Genomic DNA, 19,648 nt, shown 5'->3' on the forward strand with positions numbered 1-19,648 from the left:
AGGCTAGGCTTTCTCAACCAGGGGTTCGTGAAAACCTGGGGTTTCTTGGCAGCTCTGGAAGGGTTTCGTGAATGGGTGTGAGTTAATTAAATTTTTATTTAATTAACTCACTTAAATATATATAATTTGTTAAACATTTCTTGGGTAACATGACCATATACGGCCATGTTGACCCACCCCTCTTCCCAAAATGGCCAATGATAGATCTGGAGGGAGTTGGAAGGGGAGTGGCCCCAAGTGGACATGCATGCAGCTAGACTTCCTAACCATATTCTGCCTGATTGCACCACTTCTGGGGTTTCTCAAAGCCTGAAAAAAATGTTTTGGGAGTTTTGTAATGATAAAAAAGCCAAATCAGAACATGTAACCACAGAAAACACTGTGAAGTTGTTAAATTATATGATGCCTGTGACCATATCTTCCAGAATCTGTTTGTGCTGTGATCTTTGTTTGGAATCAGTTTTTTTCATGCAATATGTGTAGATCTCAGTAGCACAGGATCTGCCAATGCCAACTACCTTAAATGGCTCTAAAAAGGCATCATCATGGGTGATAGGTCTACCTGTAGCTGCCCTGATGGCTAAATGGAATGTTCATGTTCAGAGGCAGTCTGCCTCTAAATACCAGCTGCTAGGGCAACAGGGGTGTCTGAGCATTGCTTGTAGACCATCCAAAGACATTTGGTTGGTTGCTCTGAAACACAGGATGGTGGACTAAATAGTATTTGGGTTGGCTCCACACCTCTTTTTCTGTTTGCATGTTTGGTTCTTACAACTTTTTGAAAATGTTGCTTCAGAAGTATAGTTGTCTGCTCTATTTATGGTTCTGCAGTTGTTGTTGTTGTTGTTCCCAGCCCCTGGGAGGTACTCCTGGCTTCAAACAGAGCCAGGGCCTTCTCTGTCCTGGCCCTGACCTGGTGGAATGACCTCCCAGAAGAGCTGAGGGCCCTGATGGAACTATCACAGTTCCGCAGGGCATGTCAGATTGAGCTCTTTCACCAGGCATTTGATTGAGGCCAGGCCAGGAAGATTGGGGTCCTTCCTATATAGGCCCTATGTGCCGGACATCTGGGCAGGAATTACCCCTCCAGGATGGAGGTAGGAGCTTGTTGCTGGGTATGGATTGATGCTGGGGAGGACGTAAATGGGTCTTTGCTGCCGTTATCTGTATTGTATTTCTATGTATTTGGGGGTTTTTATGGTTGATTGTAAACCACCACGAGTCAGCAATGTCTGAGAGTGGTGGTGAATAAAGGCTAATTTAAATAAAATAAAATAAAAATAAATTAACATGTCATGAAGTTGTCATAAAACAAACCGTCAGGTGAAAACCTGGTTAACAGCAAGGGAGAGAAGAAGTCAGACGAGACTGCCATCTTGAGACCTGTGCTGCCTACAATCATTGTGCTTATGTCTATTGGTCTCACTGTTCTATGCCAGATGTGTACTTTAATTGGTGCTTCAAAGCCACTTCTTCATGGTTGCTAAATAGACGGTATACGAATTCTTTTTTTTTTTTAAGTTCTCCAGAACTTATTCTGCTCTGTGCCAACTCACTCACAACGGTATTACTTGAGTGGCCATGAATAAAATATGCCACATCTGAGAAAAAAGGGGACAGAAAGAAAAGAAGACCAAAAGGACACAGAAGAGTTCTTGGCCGTCATTGTTGTCGGAACTCCTGGGAATCCTTTGTGTAACTTGGCAAGCCTGCAGTCAGAAATATAACATGGAAAAAATGGGGCTGTGTGAAATTCTAAATATAGGTTGCCTTCTCACTTCTAGCTCAAATGTCGGCCAAAGTGACTCTTCCTGCAAAGTGACACCATGTCTCAGTAGACACCGCTCATATTATTACGACCACAATAGTGATAACCTATGGTATGTAGAAATGCAAGAGACGGTGGAAGGCAGGGGAAGTGAAAAAGTACCATATACTGTGATACCACCGTGTGGATACATTTCCATGTGTGCTGAAAACTGCTTATTAGGATGGTACCAGTATAAAAGGTAAAGGTAAAGATATCCCCTGTACAAGCACCGAGTCATGTCTGACCCTTGGGGTGACGCCCTCCAGCATTTTCTTGGCAGATTCAATATAGGGTGGTTGGCCATTCCCTTCCCCAGTCATTACCATTTTACCCCCCAGCAAGCTGGGTACTCGTTTTACCAACCTCGGAAGGATGGAAGGCTGAGTCAACCTTGAGCCGGCTGCTGGGATCGAACTCCCAGCCTCATGGTCAGAGCTTAAGACAGCATGTCTGCTGCCTTACCACCCTGCACCTGTATACCTGCCCCAAAACAGTCTGTTGTATGTCTGGGCTGACGGGTCCTTGGAGGGACTTTGGCAAGGCTGAGCAAACAAATCAGCTGGGGCCAACCTGCTGTCTTGTTTACTTATTTACCATCTTTGAATCCATCAATGCCATGTCATACAAAATTCAGTGGTAGCTTTCTGCAAATATATTGCTTTGCATCAAAGCTTAGGTGGGCACTTCAGCTCTAAAGGTATCTACTTGGAGAAATGTTCCACTGTGGGCAGTGCCAATAGCTTCCAAGTACGATTGCAGGCATAGGGACTCATTGGCAAGCATTAAGCATAACACCAGTTTTGCCAGTGACAATGGGGTATGTCTTTGAATACTAAAAACAGACCCTGGCCTTAATGTGTATCCTTGGAAATAGGTAATTGCTTCAATTAATCTAGTTCAGAGGAGATCTTTGGTTTCTTCCCTCTCCCCTATTTTTTTTAATGGCGCGGCAGGTATTTTTGCTCATTAAACTGTTTGCCACTTACCTGCATGAACTCATGTCTCACTTATGAATAAAAATCCCCTGACCTTGAAGTGCTTTCAGCTGCAACCTCTGCAAAAAGTGGTTTTAGATGACAGAGAAGAAGGAAATTAAGAAAAAGAAAAAGAAATAGACTCTTTGATCATATATAAATTAAACAGTTATCCTGCTGCAAAATACCTCAGGTGAACCTCCCCGTATGGCATCTCCCAGCCTGCCTTTGAGGGTAATTGCAGTGTATGAAACCATAGGCAGTGAGTATACTGTGAACCCCACATTGCCATTAAGGGTTGGATCCAACTATTTTTGTCTGCTGTTGAAAAGGACTCCTTTGACCACCCAAAAGTTTATGCTAAGGATTATAGGACCAGCATATACAAAAACCATGCAGGTCAAAATGTGTAGCAAGAAGGACAATTGTCTCAGTTTCAGGGGGAAAGCTGCCTGGATCTAACCTTAAATCCATTGGGACAACTTCTTTGTCACTTAGTCTTCTTTGATCCTCGGATTATGGAGGTTCCCTTTAGTTGTCATGGATCATAACCAAGGATGGACTTATCCTCCATGAGTCTTCTAATCCTTCTTTTAATATCATCTGTGCTCCTAGCTATGCTCATGGAACATGGAGAACCAATTGGAAATGATGTGTGTTGTTACTTATTTTGTCTGGTAATCACTTCCCACATTCGGGAGGAGGGGGAGTGTATTTTATTTATTTGTTTGTTTAACTGTATTTATATACTGCCTTCCCTTGTGGCTCAGGGTGGTTTACATTGCAGACTTCATAATGTGGTACAGTATAACATTTTGATTTGGAATACATAACATTTTTAATGGTGAGAAAGGTTTAGAACAGTGAAAACTTATAATACAGTAAAAGTAAAAGTAAAAGTAAAAGTAAAAGTAAAAGTAAAGGTAAAGGTAAAGGTAAAGGTAAAGGTAAAGGTAAAGGTATCCCCTGGGCAAGCACCGAGTCATGTCTGACCCTTGGAGTGATGCCCTCTAGCATTTTCATGGCAGACTCAATACGGGGTGGTTTGCCAGTGCCTTCCCCAGTCATTACCGTTTACCCCCAGCAAGCTGGGTACTCATTTTACCGACCTCGGAAGGATGGAAGGCTGAGTCAACCTTGAGCCAGCTGCTGGGATCAAACTCCCAGCCTCAGACAGCATGTTGGCTTCCTTACCACCTTGGACCACAAGAGGCACAGTATAGGACATCTTGGTATCAACATGCAATAATGATTATTTGGTTCAGTTTTGCTGCACGAAGGGGTTGCTCTTCTTTTATGAGTGCAGCTGGATGGTGGGAGGGGCCTCGGGACTCTGGTTGGTGATAGATTCATTTGCCTCGCCCCCAAGTCTGGTGGGAGTGCTCCATTTTGCAGGCCCTGCAGAATTGTTTTTTGTCTCTTTCAATGGACAGAAGCATGTAACTGTAAACTGGACTACCAGTAGGAGGAACCAGTTCCAATTTCCTTTTGCCATAAGGAGTGAGTGATAATTCTGACGTCTATCACTTTTTAAAATTCTATCCTTAATCCATGGATCTGTGCTTTCTCTTCACAACCACCCTGTGAGGCCTGACAGACAGTAAGCTTATGTGGGAGGCTGAATTTCGGTTTCCTTGACGGAGGCTAGTATCTAAAGTGATTGATTTCCTCACTATAAAACACCCCGAGAATTATAATGCTGTATTTTGCATGTGACATAGATAAGGAATGGCTGTTTTCAAATATCTGAGTATTTAAGTTTAACAAATTGTTTTTGACTTGGATCCAGAGACAACAGCTGCATGTAAAAACATTGTTTTAAACAAAATGCAACCGGTACAGATTGTTAGTAAAACCTTGCCGTGTCTACCTTCCAGTTACATTTCAGATGTTATACACATTAAATACGCTTAGAAAAAGATACAGATCTTGGGGTTATTTAATCTCTGTACTCTGGTGAGTTGAAGAATGTGCTTATACTGATTTATGAATGTGGATTTTTTCCCCTCCACCAAACCTGCAAAAATGTGTAGAATTACAGTGACACACGCAACGTATCCCAAAGCAAAACGAAGTACTCAGAAATTAATAAAATACAAAAGAAGTGAATAATTATCATCTGATTATAATTGAATGCTCGAGATGTCTCAGTGTCCTTCAAAATGTTTTAATGTATTAATCACATCAGTCATCAGTGTTTCTGTGAGAAGCTGGTTATGATGCACAATTTTTTTTTTAATGAGAAAATGAGCTCTTGACTTCAATGTGCCTGTTGTGTTTTTCTTGACTTGGGAAATTAAAGAATACAGCATATTCTTGGAAACAACGTTGGTTTTAAACAGCCATGTCAATTTAGCCAACGGCTCACCTGAAGTTGAGGCTCATTTCTGCAACTAAAGGGAAAGCTGTTGGATTGGTCTGAAGACCATCAAACCTAGCTTCCTGTTTTTGATAGTGGATGGGCCTAGGAAACCAGCAGAAAGGTCCAAGTCACCTCCTATCATTGCCTCTGAAGATGGAGGATTCGTTTAGTCAAGCTGATTATGCAAATATTTATTAATTATTTAAATATGTCTAGTCCCTTGGGATCAGTTAAATCATAGCTATGGGTTGACATAATCACCACAATCAAGCAACTGACTTGATTCATTTCTCCATTTAAGGAATACAGTATGTTCCATATCCTCCTCCAAAGGACCAGCCTTGCCATGGTGTGAAGATTTCTGGATGGTACCTGCTTGGAGCTTTTCCACTGTGGTAAAGCAAATGCTTTCAAAGAAGGTTGAGGGCACCAAGAAGTTTGTGGGAAAATAATCTGTGCAATTCACAGCCAGTTCAAAAGAGGAGAAAATATTATTCCTTGAGTTCACAATAAACAATTTAATATCTTGAACCAAATTGCCTGAATGATACGCAAATTCCAGTTGTCCAAATGTTCTCTGTTTTCTGATCTCCATCCCAAATCTGTCCTTGCCCCCAAATTATCTCTAATTTGCATCTTGCAAGTATTTTGGAAATGATTTGAAAAAAATACTTTTCTTGCATGTATACAATGCCTTTTTTTCCATGCAACTGAGTAAAGCTATTTTATGTTTCCTCTCTCCCCAAATAATTTCCCTAGCCAATCAAGAAAGGGTAACCCTGTAGAGACGAATGACAAGAGTCACATAGGGAATGGTCTAAAAGAAAGGACCAGAGAGAGAGGAGGGGTCAGAGGCCATCTTAAGACAAAGTGAGGCATCCCAATCAAGGAGATTACACTTAGGGTGAGGCAGCCTTCCCCAATGTCTAGATAAGATAAGTCATTCACTCCAACAGCCCCTTCCCTTTTCTGCTTTTCATCATCCTCTCAATTTGGGAGTGTTTTGAATTTCTTGTCCCTTCCCCTGCTGTTTAGACCCCAAAATGCCAGCTTCAATTTTGTTTCTCCCTGAATGTATTAAACCTGAGTTTGTTTGTTGTTGTTGTTGTTGTTTTTTGGGGGAGGGAATTGTTGCTGTTGCTGCTATGCCATTTCTTCATCATGAATTTTTGCTCAGAAATTTATCCGTTTCCTCCCCTGTATGGCTTGTTCATAAATCAGCATCCCCATTAGACACATAATATAGAAAGCTGTAACACAGAACATCTCCGGACCAGCTTAATCACAGGGCACACAGGCAAGGCGAACACATCTACGAGGCCAACAGTGCAAAGTGGAGAACCGAAACGGTTGCCGTGCAGTGCAAACAAGTGTAATAAAAATGAAAAGATGAAACGCTGGCTCATCAGTGGCCTTGAGCTGCGAAGCCACATCCTCTGACTGCCGAGGAACAAGCTCCGGTTGATTGGCTTTTCAATATTGTCCTGTAATTAGGGAGGAAAAAAACCAAGCCTTAACTCTTCTGTATCCTTGCCAGTGTCCAGCACCAGGTGGATCTGCAAGGATGTTGGCTGCAGTCCAAAAAGCCCCTTTACTCCAGACTAACTTTGCTCTTCAGTGGAAGTGCTGGGTCATAAATAGACTGTGGCATGAAGCCTTTGGCTATAACCAGCACCGACCTCATTAAGATTTCCGAATCTGCTTCCTTATGACAACTACGACATTACCATCAATCATTTTCAACTTGGGTTGTCAACGTAGCGGAATAGCATGCATACTTTGCAATGCACTGTCCCCCCTTTTTTTTTCTTTCGTTTTTTTTTGTGTGTGGTCTATGTTGGCTGACTCAAATAGATTCATTCATATTTCCCCCCAGCCATTAGTGCAATTAGCGTCCTTTGAATTCATCATCAAGGGAAGTTGCCATAATCACCGTCCAAAGAGCCCTACAGTGCAGGAATCTCACACACATTTCACAGAGATGTGCTTTGAATAGCAGGGAGGAAAATGAGGCGATAAAAGAGTTCATTCTCTCTCCGGGGAGGACAGAGATGCCATGTGAGTTCTCAGTTTGCTTAGTCACCTGGGAATAGACAAAAGAGGATACAGTGTTGCAAAAAACTGCTCCCTCCTCCACTTTTTAGGGGGTAATTAGTCGGAAGGCCAGGATAAAGTGAGCAGACGGCTGAAAAGATCCCCAGGGTATGGTGGAAGAGCCTCATTCAGTTCTAACTCTCCCCCACCCACCATTAAAATGAAATGAAAGCATTCTGTTTATGGACTACAAATATGTAGTTTGAAATGTTAGAATGAGGGCCTGGTGTTCAGGGGTAGAGGACCTCTGCATGCATAAAGTCCCCAGTTCCATCTCAGGTATCTCCTGGGAAAATATTCTCTGGGAAAGACTCAGCCCTGTCTGCTACCCTGGATATCTGCTGCTAGCCAAAGTAGATTCCATAGAGGTTTGACTCAGTGTAAGGGAGATGAATTCATTGTTGAGGGAAAAGGCAATAACTTAGTGGTAGGAATGGGAAAGTGCTTGTCTCAGTTTGCAGAGCAAGTGCTGTATACTCTGTCTCAGCATATATTGTGAAAGGATCCCAGTCAATAGGTGCTGGGGAAATTCTTTGCCAAGGGCTGTGGAGGAATGGAGACTACAAACAAGCAAGTCAGCCAGCCAGCCAGCCAGTTAATCTGGGCCGATTCTGCATGGGCAGAAAAGGCCAGAAGGGGGCTCATATGGATGTGGGCTAATTCCCATATCCACATGACATTTCTGCCAGGCCAGCACCCTCTCAGGCCTGGTACAGATCAGGCTCTCAGTAGCCCTGTGCTAAAGGAATCCAGATTCTTCTGCATTCCCTTTTCATGCTTCAGGGGGACAGAAAGAGCCAGGCCTTCCAGGACAATCCGGAGTTGAAATGTGCCCCCCATGGAGACACAGAAAGCTGAGGAGCATGCAACTATGAAACCATGCACCACTGGCGGTTGCTGCCATGTGGAATCACCCCTGAAGAATCATCATTCACATTTTCTGAATAAGTAAATAATCCCTAGTTTTTGAGGCGTGACTATTAGGACTAAAAGTAATAACAGCAATGTGTACCATAATTTGCCCAATGTGTACCATGATTTGCCCATATAAATTATCAATGGGGTTTGCAAGAGGGAGAGGAAATGTGTGCACATACTTTGAACTCAGAAATTAGTGACTTGCTCGGTGTTTTTGGTAGCGTCTAGTTGGTCGCTGTGGGAAACGTGACATTGGACTGGATGGATATTTATCTAATCTTGTGGTGTTTCATGGCAGCATTTACTTTCAGGGATCACAGTGCTTACAAACTGATTGCCATGAAGATTGGTTTGATTATGTGGTGCTCCTGTAGCCTTGGCATTTTAAAGCTTTATTCTTTTTTTCTTTTTGTTTCCACTTCTTTCTTTTTTTAAATGAAGATATTTCTGCAAACAATGGGGGCTTTTCCAGTTTTTTAGAAATATCTCCCTTGCTTTTCCCTGGCCCCATTATATGGGTGTTTTGATCCGCACTATGAAGCTGCTTTCGCAATGAGATAAATGCATGGTTTCTGCATGACACCTCTATTTCATAACATCTGAACAGACCCTAAGTAGCATTGTGTACCTACTTGCTTTACAAATAAAATCCTTACACAAGTTCTCTATGCCTCTGTATTTTTTTTTAAAAAAATTATGAGCATGTTTAAAAAGGTAAAGGTAAAGGTATCCCCTGTGCAAGCACCGAGTCATGTCTGACCCTTGGGGTGACGCCCTCTAGCGTTTTCATGGCAGACTCAATACGGGGTGGTTTGCCAGTGCCTTCCCCAGTCATTACCGTTTACCCCCCAGCAAGCTGGGTACTCATTTTACCAACCTCGGAAGGATGGAAGGCTGAGTCAACCTTGAGCCGGCTGCTGGGATCGAACTCCCAGCCTCATGGGCAAAGCTTTCAGACGGCTGCCTTACCACTCTGCGCCACAAGAGGCTCTATGAGCATGTTTACTGATTTGCAAAGGCATATCTTCTACACAGCCCGCAGAACTGCACCCAGCAATTCTTGAAAATCAGCCTCTCATGAAAACACCATATTAAAGCAGAGGAGAGTGCTAGCAGTCAGTAACTTTTGCATAGTAAATTTAAGAAGTCGTAAGTTGACTTTAAAAAAGGTGACTCATGGAATGATAATACAGAATTGTGGAGAGGTGTGTACTGGATGAGGCAAACTGTAGCCTCCTCATTTTTAATTTAGACTCAAGTGAATTTCAACCAAAATCATCAGCACTGATTTACCCCATGCTTAGATCCACTGTCCAGCAATTGCCTGTTGTCAAAACTTAGATCCTATTGTTCTAATAGAATCCAAATGACACGCACAATAAGGTATGGACTGCCTTTCAAGCTGTGCATGGCACCGTTGAAGGCTTTTATTGCAACCTTTTAAAAACTCAGCAGGCCTTTAGAGAAAACAATCAAGAAAACGTGGTTTTGGAGGAAACTTTTTGTTTTAAGCTCCCCAATTAAAAAAAAAAGAAATGCCCATTAAATTCTTGTGTCAATTGCTTCACTATAACTATGGATTCAATGTTGCAATAACATGGTTTCTCTTATGAAAAGAAAACAGGGTTGCTGCTGTTGTTTTTTTTTTTTTTTCCATTGCTTTTAGTGCTTGCGAGGTGACTTGCGTCAACCCACCTAGAAGAGAGGCAGATGGCATGGCTCAATGATAAAGCACCTGCTTTGCATGCAAAAGTTCATGCAATTGCTAGCCTGGAAACACCTACAAAAAAAAAAACAGTATTTTGGGTAGTTACCTGCTGCTTGGGATGATAAAGTCAAATCTGGATTCTTAGGCATTATGGCCTCCACTTCACCCGCCCACGCCCACCTCAGCATCCATGTTGCATTTTTCAGATTCACATGTTTATCATAAGTAGGCACCGTGCTTTTCTTTCATTCTCCTGATTTTGGGGGCAATGATTTTCTGGGCAATGAACTTAGGGAGATGGTGAGAGGGTGTAGGAAGAGATGTGCCAGCGTTTGTCTCTTGTGGCCCTTCCTTGCATACCCAAAGAATTGCTGATTGCCACTGTGGGATGGTAGGTGAATCTCCTCCAGGCCAGGATGGATTCTGGATATTTTTGGTGGGGTGGGATTATTTGGTCAAGATATTTGGGCCACTGTTGATGGGCAAGTAATTGTGAGTTCCTGTTTGTCTTGTGCAGGAGGTTGGACTAGATGGCCTTGGAGGTCCTTTCCAACTCTATGATTCTATGATTCAATGGCATTTCCCCTTTCAAATGGATTCTGCAAGGGATCTGGAAAGCTCGTAGACAATCACAGCTGGAGACAAGCCCCAAAAAAATGATATTTAAGGCATCCATCTGCTGCTTTGAGCTGGACGATTGCAAGAAAGGAGTCTAAAGCTGCCGATAGTGAAGAAACACTTTAGTTTCAGGAACTGTGTCAACACATGCTTCTAGGTATTAACTCGCTTTCGTAAACTTCCTCAGTGACACTGTGTCAGGGTGGGGTTTTTTTTCAAAGGTTTTTCAAAACAATATCAATGTAACAGGTAAGTAACCTGAAAATACTAATTCACTCTTTTATATTCAAAATGTTCTTCATATCTTATAAGTGGGGTCTACTAGAATCAATTTTCACTATCATGTATTCCTTTCAAAGGTGACCCCAGTGTCACCGAGGAAGACTACGCAAGCAAGTAAATACCTAGGAGCTCGTTTTGACAGAGTTCTTGAAAATAAAGTGTTTCTTTGCCATTGCCAGCTTGAGACTCCTTTCTTGCTAGTGTTCCCAGCTGACGGGTCCTCATCTCCCTGAGCCAGATGAGAGCTGCAGAGGAACAAGGGGCCCCACCCACCAGGAGCGCCTTAAATAGTAGCAGTAATTAAGGTACCCATGCAGTGGATGCCCAGCGTGAAGACGTGTCTCATCGCCGTTCACAGCAATTCATGGCAATTGTCTCATAGCAAGTCCTCTCACACCCTCCTGCTCTATTTTTGAAAGAAAATTCAAACTGTTTTCAAAGATTGCGGCGGCTGGGTGGGGGTGCAGTTTTCTGCAAAGGAATCCTCCATGACTTTGTGAAAGGAGGCAATGCACCACATGAAGAAAGAACAGCAAATGCAGCCTTTTCAGCAGACTCAGATAGGAATCGGTTAATTAATTATTCGATCGATTGATTAATAAATGTTGCAGTTGGTGCTCTCCTTTTTGTTCTTCCCCATGAAACAATGGAGAGAAACGCACCGAGGGGAACCTCTTTCACTTTGTACATTTTGCTTGAAACCTAAGAGTGATTGGGGGGAGGGCTTGTGAGTTGAGTCCATTAGGGCTGGAGGGGAAAGGCCACAGACCTCCTCTGGAACTCCCAAGGACACTCAGGGGTCTGCGGATGCCTGGTTGGGAATCTCTGCTTTAACTAGTACTTTCCTACCTGAAAATTAGAAATAAATGGTGAAGGTGTTTCCCCCAAATCCCAGATCCCAGAATGTTCCTCCCTTTGAATATGAAGATTATTTCACTCACTGTGGCTAGTACCACTGATCAACTGCTCCTCCATGAATCCATTTAACCCCTTTTAAGGCCATCAATCTCATGGCCAGTATCTCCTCTGGTGATGACTTCTACAATTTTAGTTATTTGCTGAATAAGTATTTCCTTTTGTCTGTCTTATTGCCCATCACTTTGGTTGGGTGTCTTGAAATCCTAGCATTATGAAAGAAGGAGAAATATCTCCGTCTATTCACATTGGAGGGCACAGCCCTGCCAGAAGCTGTGGCTGCTTCCCTCTTTCCTGTTGGAGGGGAGGGACCATTTTTGCCTCCCTTTCCATCCCTTGACCTGGGTTCAGTCTCTTAATCCTTACTTGAAGGATCCCAAGTCCCAGGAGCTAGGAAAGATCATTTTTGCCAGAGCCCTTGGAAAGCTTCTGCCAGTCAGAGCAGACAATTCTATACTAAAAGGACCAATGGAAGTCTCGCTTGCCATAGGGCAGCTGCATATGTTCTTTTCAACATCCATCCTGATGTTTTCACGCCAGCCTTTTGGGAACCGGGAAGTCTTCAGCCTGGATCATGTCTAAATTACTGTTTTAATATCAGTATGCAAAACTTTCATCAGCTACCCAAGTCGGAGCGCCTTATTAGACTGCAAAGAGTCGGAGTTTTAATTAGCATTTCCTCTGGTGAACTAAACCCACTGAGATTACTACACTTAGTAAAATTTAATTAACTTGACAAAAGATCCTAATTGTTTTCTTGCCACTGGTCCTTTTGTGAGACTAAAAATAATATGCTCCCAATTAGGTAGCTCCAACCGGTCTCCCCCCTGCTTTTTTTTTTTTTTTTTTTGCCTTTGGTTGCCCTACATTTAAAAAGTTAACCCGCTCTTTCTACACAAAGGGGGTTGCTTTTGTTGTCTCGAAGAAGGCAATTCTTTAGCCCAAGACAAAGTGCTAATGATAAAAGCTTAGCTGGCCATTCAGAAAAAAAAAAGTCATGCTCTCTCTCCCTCTCTCTCTCCAAATACTTTTGGAGCATGCTTGTGGAAATTTATAAAGTGGGCCTTATGCATCGTATTGATTTTTCTCAGGTGCACAGAATAATTAAAGAGAGAGAAATGGGACTCAAGGTTTGTTTGCAACTAATCTGGTTTATTTTCAGCCTTGTGAATTTCATCCCACCCGTTTCTTCTTCTCATGCGTGGAGACAAGATTGACAATCACCAGGATTGTTAGTAAAGATGTGCATACCAAAATGGCCAAGTTGAAAATATGCCTGCAAAATACCTTTTCCGTTTATTCTGTAACTTTATAGAATTACAACTTTCTAAGATGGGACACACACACAAACACAATCAAGTGGAATAGTGTTGGAGGAAGTATTTGTAGAGCAAATGACACCAAATTTGCAGGGTACTCCATTGATTCCTGGAGGAGGAAAAGAATATCTTTCTAGAGCAAATTTAGTTACCATCTCATCAAAGAAACCTCTGAATGGCTTTTACCCATTTTTGTTTTCAAACAATGCTCTTGGCCTTACTTTCTGGTCATTATTCCCATGTACATTTAGCCCTCCGCTTATGGAAAACATACTGACGAATAACTTTTTCATTATGTTTTAGATTGCCCTCTATACTTGGAACCAAGGACTAAATTCATAACTAGATATCTATTGGGTCAAAATGTTTACACTGATATAGATAAATTGGTCTTTCTGTTATTGGATTTCAATCCTTTGATTAGTTATAATGTGTCATTGTTTGCACGGGTTACAAGGAAAATTTGAGCCAAATTTACCCCATCAGAATTTTTTAAACTTTTAGTGCTTGGTATTTACTGGGATTGATCTATTTCCATACCATTGTTTACATTGTTTTAGTGCTTTATCAGATATTGAATTTAACTGCATATATTTTGTGTATATTATAATAGCCTTAGGCTATGAACTATACAATCTACATGACAGCTAATATGACTAGTACCCAGAAAGTTCCCCTTCTCCAAAACAAACATGAACCTGAATAATAACAATAACAACAACAATAACAATAATGCCTCAAAATTTAGGATCATGATTCTAGTTCCCCCCCGGTTCTGAATTTGAATGGTACTTCCTCCCCCTCCACGGAACACCCATAATTGTTGGTGGTTCTACCTTCAGATGCTATGGCCTTGGGAACTCTAACCCAGCATGAAACCATAATTTACAGTCATGATTACAGGGACAGAAAACAAAGCTCAGTTTGCAAAACGGGAACATCTTTTCTTAGAACCTATCCAAATGACACAACACAGTGGGTAAGCTTTTGAATTCCCCAGAATTCTTTTCTCAAATAGATGTTAAAACACATTTAAAATATACTTTTGTTCTATCCATTCTCCTTAAAAAAAAAACAAAAAAAATCTACTTTGATCAAAAATTCATCACCCCAAATTCAAACATCCTAACAAGCTAGCTTGACTGAATACTTGTATCTCTGCTCTGTGTTTAAGGGGAGGGTGAAACTTGGAATGGGATGCTTGATTAGATGAATTATTGGTCCTTCTTATGTTCTTCAATTGGACGGGCACCATAAACTTGTCTATCATTTACAGTGAGATTCACATTCAAATCGGCTTTGGAAAGGAGGTGTGATTTTTCCTGCCCTCTCATTTTGGATGGAAAGACACATAAGGATGCATGTCAAAACATACCTCCTTTTGAACATAGTGCAATGAAGACTGATGCCATTTCTCATCGAGATTCACACTCTATTTATGGTCCCATCTCCTGATCCAGTCCCAGAAATATTCTTCCACAGATCTGAGTACTTCCTGTGGATTGGCACATTTTCATTATTATTCAGAAATATACGAGATGCTCCCAATAAAAAAGTATAAAATGTAATGTGACTGCATTTTTAAGAAGGAAAACAAAAAAGCCACCCAAGGGCATTCAAGTAGTAACTCATCTTGGATTACAAACTTATAGAGTGTGCATTTCCGTTATAGGAAATAGATGGACCTTCCACAGAATTACAGGGATCAATACCTTAAAGGTCAATGAAATGGCTGATGTGTTCAAATCTCGGTATATCGTCTGTTGCTGACTAATGAAAAGTGACCGTAATCATTTGTCACATAGCTGGTGATGGTAATCACAGTTTCTGTATGTGGAGCATAGTTCTAGAACTACATAATATGACTATTGATCATCATAATAGGTGAGGACAACTCTATTCCATTTAAACTACACGTAGAATGGGATAGACTAGGTATCAGGAAAAAAAATTCACAGTCAGAGTAGTTCAGCAGTGGAATGGACTGCCTAAGGAGGTGGTGAGCTCCCCCTCCTCACAGTCTTCAAGCAGTAGCTGGACAGACACTTATCCTGGATGCACAGGCTGATCCTGCTTTGAGCAGGGGGTTGGTCTAGATCAGGGGTAGTCAACCTGTGGTCCTCCAGATGTTCATGGACTATAATTCCCATGAGCCCCTGCCAGCATTTGCTGGCAGGGGCTCGTGGGAATTGTAGTCCATGAACTCCAGATTGTAGTCCATGAACATCTGGAGGACCACAGGTTGACTACCCCTGTCTAAGGTCACTTTCAACTCTATGATTCCTAATCCTTCTTTTTATAGGAATTTAAGGGTAGATCAGAGTTCCTTTCCTTTTTGATAATAAGACTCTGCTACTGCTTCCAAAGAACATGACGTGGGGAGGGGGGGGGATATGGATCCCATGGGTAATGCTGACACCTTGAAATGTACAAGGCAGATAAGTGTTTGAAGTACTGGCATCATCACTCACAGAACATGATTGTACAAGAACCGTTCCACGGCTGCTTTGATCTGCCATTTCCTCAGTTTATGTAGTGTCACGATGAACACGCTGATCAATGGACGACCTGATGCTATACAGGATCCTTTGTTCATTCCGCCCTGTTGGTTGCCCACGGCAGTTTTGGGAGGGGGAGTATGCAGAAAATGGTTGGCCAAAGCAAACTTATAAAAGGAATGCCCATAACAATGGATGTGATGCGACTCTCTTTTTCTTAGGAGTGTAGACAGACAGAATGTCAGCCAGAGATGTTCTTGGTGAGATGCATCCTGTGCTACTGAAGGGAGAGTTCCTCCCCCAGGGATCTGTTTGTACATTCTGTGCTGTATCAAGGTTTCATAACATGCCTCATTGTACTGTGGACATTTGGTGGATACTTCTTAAAATAGTATGGCTGCATTTCCTGGGCGGGGTGATCCTGACCTGGGGAGGAGTTCGTGGCTGCTGTACAGGGCCTGAGGCTGGAGCACCAGCTTGTTCCCTCTTCTGCTCAGGAACCAAATCGGTTGAAGCTCCTTATCTCCATACCCCCCAATCTGTTAGGAAAACAGAGCATGACAAGCCGTGCTTCCCTTATTGGGGGAGGGAAAATATACGGAGCTAAAGCAATTCTTCCAATGGTTCTTTCTGGCAAGTAGCCACATGTTCCAAACATATTAACAACCTAAGAACTGAGCAAAATAGAAACTTCTGGGAAATGCAGTCTTCGGAGCTATCTGTGCAGCCCAAATGGACGTGAGTGATAATTTCATCCTTTGTTGCCAGAGCCACTAAACTCCTCTGCCACTTGCTGTATTGTCTGCATGTGACTCCTGATAGGACGATTGGATCCAGCCCTGCTTATCATGCCTTATTTCCATATTCTTTGGCTCATTCATATGTAATCATTTTCAGAAATGAGGGATTTTGAATGGGGCATATTTCATTTTTAAAATTACACGTAATTTATAAAGAATTTAAAGGGGATAAGATTCCACTCTGAGGAAACCATAATGGTTTCATAATGTTCTCTTTTTGAACAGGCATCCCATAAAAAGAAGAGAGAATTAATGCCAGGATCGAAATGAAACTGAATCACTTCTTAGATTTAGTGTAGTTCGTGCATTTAATCTCTCTCTCTCTCTTTGAGGCTTTACGGCCCCTCCAATGATATTTTTAAGAAGAGTTGAGATTTTACTGCAAACCTGGAGTGTCCCCCAAGTTTGCAAAAAAGTGTGTGGATTTTCAATGTGGCCCCGATCCACAGATCTAAATATCTGCAGATGGGCACTATACATCTCTATTAGCTATACAGATATGTGGTCTTTTCTCAGTTTCTTTCCTGGACAGGAAGCACAAACACAGACCTGTTTATTTAAAACTGGAGACGCAGTGACCCAAGAGACGTATTAGCTTCCAACTGTCAAGGACATTTTAATGTGGAGGAAGATTCAACTGTGTAACTCATTACATTTTAAATATCACATAGCCCCAAGGTTAGAGCATCTTGTGGCGCAGAGTGGTAAGGCAGCAGACATGCAGTCTGAAAGTTCTGCCCATGAGGCTGGGAGTTCAATCCCAGCAGTTGGCTCAAGGTTGACTCAGCCTTCCATCCTTCCGGGGTCAGTAAAATGAGTACCCAGCTTGCTGGGGGGTAAACGGTAATGACTGTGGAAGGCACTAGCAAACCACTTCCTATTGAGTCTGCCATGAAAACGCTAGAGGGTGTCACCCCAAGGGTTAGACATGACTCGGTGCTTGCACAAGGGATACCTTTACCTTTACCTTTAGCCCCAAGGTTTGTCACTCTGGCTTGATAAACTGGAGAAAATTTGGAGGAACTGTCTGAGAAAGGTAGAGTTGGGGAAGAGGAGAGAGTTCTGTGGGGATGTGATGTCATAGAGGCCACCCTCTGAAACTACCATTTCCTGTGAGGGAAAACTGATCTCTGTAGTCTGGAGATCAGTTATAATTCCAGGAGAACTCCAGGGCTTCCCTTGAGGATGGTAACTATACATACAGAGGAACTCTGAACGACATGCTGCAGAGTGAACAGATTGTCTCTGGCTTCCAAGCATCTAGATTAAGGACCGAGTTGTTGAACAGTACATTGTTTTAACTTTATTCAAGATATAAACAAAACACATGTTTGTGGCTTATTAATAGCTTAATTGCTCCAAGCGAAGAAACTGAAATTAAATTTAAAAACTGTTAATTAACATGAAATAAAACATGAAGAACTAATGACACAACTAATCTGAATGGTGAATTTTTTTCCGGGAACAGAACGATGCTAATTTACTTTCAATGATGAAATCAGAAGGTTGGTTATACAATATTTAACCAGTTCCCCAAAGCCCTAAAAGTCAGATTTTCCCACAAATGCAGTGGAGACATGAATTCCCCATGGCCCCAATTTCCTTCTCTTTAATGGTGCACCATAAAATTTTTGCCAATCATAAGCATTTTCTTAAAGCCTGAAAATGCAAATTAATAGTTTGCTAGCAAACTCAAACGGAGGGGGGAGAAAAGCAGATGCTTCATTAAAAAGACCTCCCCCCCGTGCAAAAACGGATGGAGGGTTTAACGCAATAAAAAGAAGCAATGCAATTAAAATAAAACAGAAATGCTGAAAGAGGGGAATTGGTGGAGAGGGGAATGTTTCTCAACTCTCGCCTTTCTGCAGAAGGTTTTTAAGCACCTCTCTCTGATACATTTTGGGCTGTAACAGTTGTAGAAAAACCACTTGATGTGTAAGCAGCTAGATGTATGAGTTTAATCCAATCAGATATTTTGTTAGTGTGATGGAAGAAAGTGATCCTTTAACTGTTGAAACAAGGGCGTGCTGGGGATCTGGATGGACCAAAACAATATGGGACAAGGGCTATAATAAGTAGAAGAATCAAGGAAGATTGACTGAAGAAGCGAAAGAGACACAATCCAAAGTAAATGCGAAAACCAAGACCATTTATGCACTGGGAAATTCACTGCCCCAGCTCCCGTGCAGGAGCACAAATCTGGGCCAGATGAGGTGCCCCAGGCCAAATGTTTCCCCTTCTCTCTCTCGCTCTCCTTTCTGTTTACCTAAATAGAAGAATAACCCCTCTCCAGTGCCCATTTGGTAATAAAGGTATGTATGATAATAAAGTTACATATGAGATAGGTACATTAATAAAAATTGTATATAGCTTTTTGGGAGGCATCTTACATTCAGGATCATCTTCTGTTTGGTGAAATATGATAGTTGCGAAGTTCCAGCTTTGTAACTGGAAGTGGTCCAGTCTGGCCCTGCACCATGTCTGCCTCGATTGGCCCTAAGGCAAATGATTTCCCCTTTCTCAAACACCCCTTTTCCAAACTCCATTTTAAAACTGTATTTCTCCCTGTGTGCTGGGAACTGTACCTTCTTACAAACTTTCCTAAATTGCTGGGTTTTGGATCTAGGATGATGAAAAAAATAAAACACTGATTTTTTTTTTTAATGTGTGTTGTTTTACTTGTTTCTTCTTTTTATTATATTATTGGCTGCAGAGGAGAGGACACGCAGTAATGGGTTTAAACTTCAAGTACAACGATATAGGCTAGATATCAGGAAAAAGATTTTCACAGTCAGAGTAGTTCAGCGGTGGAATAGGCTGCCTAAGGAGGTGGTGAGCTCCCCCTCACTGGCAGTCTTCAAGCAAAGGCTGGATGCACACTTTTCTTGGATGCTTTAGGATGCTTTGGGCTGATCCTGCGTTGAGCAGGGGGTTGGACTAGATGGCCTGTATGGCCCCTTCCAACTCTATGATTCTAGGATTGTATTATTATATTTCAATATATAATAATATGATATCATTTATATTTATGAATATAATTATGCATTTACTTCCCACATTTATATGCCGCCCTTCCCTAAAGGCTCGGAGGAACAAGCCCCTATGCTAATTTCAAAGAGAAATAGCATTTCCTTAGACTTGTAGGGATACTGTACAGACTCAACTCCATTACCGAGACGCGCAACCATGAAGAGATGTGATTTACAGCGCAGCTCCATCCAAATAGGCTTCCAGACAGGAAGATAGCCTTGATTTATTTGTCCCAGATAAATGGGTTCCTGGAAACTCAGACTGCTGCAGAAGAGCATGAGTGCTCAATGCAGGAACAAAAGCTTGGGGGATCCCGATGC

The sequence above is a fragment of the Paroedura picta genome, chromosome 14 (genome assembly GCF_049243985.1).
Source record: "Paroedura picta isolate Pp20150507F chromosome 14, Ppicta_v3.0, whole genome shotgun sequence".
NCBI classification, from domain to species: domain Eukaryota; kingdom Metazoa; phylum Chordata; class Lepidosauria; order Squamata; family Gekkonidae; genus Paroedura; species Paroedura picta.